Source organism: Peromyscus californicus, unplaced genomic scaffold, assembly GCF_007827085.1.
Source record: "Peromyscus californicus insignis strain IS unplaced genomic scaffold, ASM782708v3 Scaffold_6__1_contigs__length_162567912, whole genome shotgun sequence".
NCBI lineage: Eukaryota > Metazoa > Chordata > Mammalia > Rodentia > Cricetidae > Peromyscus > Peromyscus californicus.
The window spans coordinates 15,279,707-15,282,443 of record NW_026294584.1 but is presented as its reverse complement, the minus strand read 5'-3'; the positions used below and the strand labels follow the sequence as shown (position 1 = coordinate 15,282,443).

General features: G+C 35.6%; 1 non-coding gene across 1 annotated transcript; it reads left to right on the top strand.

Annotated features, from left to right (window-relative positions):
* Positions 1–363: 363 nt before the first annotated feature.
* Positions 364–527, top strand: LOC128100225 (U1 spliceosomal RNA). Its single transcript, XR_008214737.1, has one exon. It is a non-coding gene; the product is annotated as a U1 spliceosomal RNA (small nuclear RNA).
* Positions 528–2,737: the final 2,210 nt, after the last annotated feature.

Sequence of the window (2,737 nt, the reverse complement as noted above, 5' to 3'; positions counted from 1 at the left end):
TACTTTCCTGACTCTTTTCTTCTATTACCAGTGAATCTTCCAGACTGTTAAAGTGATTCTTTGTAGCAGGAATCTTAGAGAGTCTTATTAATAAAATCAAACCTGAGGCCAGTTATTGGGGTGAATACTGGAAGGTCAGAGAGACAGAACAAGCCACAGCTAACCTCACCTGACCAACTTCTAAGCTGGTCTTGTTTCCTCAGACTGGAAGCCTCTGTGTCCTCATATCCGAATGGATCTCAGCTGAACTGCTGCTCAAAAGCCTGAATGCTTAACCAGGCAAATGCTTAACCAGGCAAATGCTTAACCAGGCAAATGCTTAACCAGGCAAATGCTTCTAGTTTCTGGTCCTCAACGCCTTAAATACTTACCTGGCAGGGGAGATACCATGATCACGAAGGTGGTTTTCCCAGGGCGAGGCTTATCCATTGCACTCCGGATGTGCTGACCCCTGCGATTTCCCCAAATGCGGGAAACTCGACTGCATAATTTGTGGTAGTGGGGGACTGCGTTCGCGCTCTCCCCTTTAAAAAAAAAAAAAAAAAAAAAAAAAAAAAAAAAAACCTTTCTGCTTTCTACCACCACTCCCTGGGATTAAAGGCTCCTTTCTGGGATTAAAGACGTGAGTCATCATGCCTGGCTGTTTCCAATGTGGCCTTGAACTCACAGAGATCCAGAGGGATTTCTGTCTCTGGAATGCTAGGATTAAAGGCGTGTGCTACCACTGCCTAACCTCTATGTTTAATATTGTGGCTTTTCTGTTCTCTGACCCCAGATAAGTTTATTAGGATACACAATATTTTGGGGAACACAATACCACTACAATTCTTCATGACACAAACGTAGTGAACACATGACTCTCTCCATTTGATGAACCCATGAATATCATTAATAAAGCAACAACAAAGATTATGTCATTCATCTGTGCTCTAAAATTCAAGCCTAAATCCTCATTTTGGCCTACAAGGCCATCCTACATCAGTCATTCCAAGCCCTTTTGGCCTCAAATGGAGAAGCTGTACATCAACTTTAGGATTTTCATACCACATATTTACTAATGAAAATCAGTTTTTATAACAATTTTTAACATGTGGCCAGCTTTATAAATAGTCCAGAGTTATTTAGAGCATGATATTATCTCTTTGTATGGAATAGCTTTAGGTATTCAGCTCTGAAACACGTGGGATTAAATATACTATTTACTATTAGTTATGATCTCCACACCATTTATCTTTGAGCAATTAGCTTGTCAATACAAGTTAAAAACTTCCCACCATTAGAAGTCCTTTCTCTAACATGTTAAAACTGCAGTGATTTAACCAATCAATAATATTTGTTAAGGCAAAGGATAAGCAGAATAATGTAGAGGTGGTGAAAACTTTATTTTGGCTTAAACTGTATGAGTGTTTATTTATGTGGTTATCCTTCGATGCAGGAGCAAACCCTTCTTCAGTATGGCATCCAGAATTAGAATTCTACCTTTGTTGGACTTATAGCACTCACTTTATGAAAAGATTGTTTTATTTGATAATAGATTTATAAAGTGGAGTGAAAATTTAATGACACACAAAGTTATCTAAGTGTGGATTAACAAAATTAAATTCTAAGAGTTAATGTTTCATCTCCTGATACTCTGCAGTTGTCTTAACTACACGTAATTCATAATGATTCTTTTCTTGTGATAGAAATGGGAACCTTTTATTAAAAAAGAGAAGGGAATGGCACTTCTGAGAATGAAAGTGGCTTAGAGAGCTGGGCCAGGTCCAAGGCTAAAAAGCCCAGACGTTTCTTTTTAATGAGTCACATTGAGGCTTTAAAAAGTGTTTGCTTTAGCTTTAATTAAGAATAAACTTTTTTCATGTACATATTTTTAGTATGTGATAAGTTATCTACCATATGGATCTTAAGTATAAAATATGGAAGTATATTGGAGTAAGTTATGAAAAAATAGCATGCTGGTAAGTGTATAACTCCATAGGTGTAAGCAGAAGAGACATCCATTAATGGTTACTGCTTAAATGACTTTGAGTCTGTCAGTATATTTCAAAAAGGAATAGACATTGTCAATTAATTGACAAAGTCTGTTCGTTGAGCTCTTCCTGTGTTATTATGTTTTTGCTAACGTCAAGTTTTATTTCCACCTCCTTTTATTTCATGTTTTATACTTTATTTGATGCTTATGAGTTGATGACAGTTACAGCCTTTGAACAGCATCCTTTTATCCACAAAAGAAGCATTCTTTGCTCCTTTGAAGCTTTTACCTTAAAGTTGAATTAGTCTCTTACTGATACTGCACCTGCTTTTTATACCCCTTATCTCTGTGCTTTGTTTTCTTTTGTGGCTCAAGTTTCTTTGATATTTTTCCCTTTTGTAATTTGTGATACCTTCAAATTACTATAGATTGATTTTAAGAATTTAAAAACTTCCTAGATTCTGATTTACCGTGTTCAAGTTTAAATCACTATTGACGTCTTTGAAGACTTAGAAATCTTCCACTTTCTTGTATCTCTATAATTTATATTCTGTACTTAGATTTCTCCAAATCAGCACAGTACTTGCTATATAATACACTTAATATTGAATATATATAAATGGTTAGTAGCAGATTTGTCATTTATGGGTTATTTTAGTTATGTTCTGGTTTACTAGTGTATATCTTCAAATAGTTTCTTTGCCCCTTGAAATGGCATATAAGTGATATACTTTCAACAGCATTTTAAACGAAAAACTTCCATCC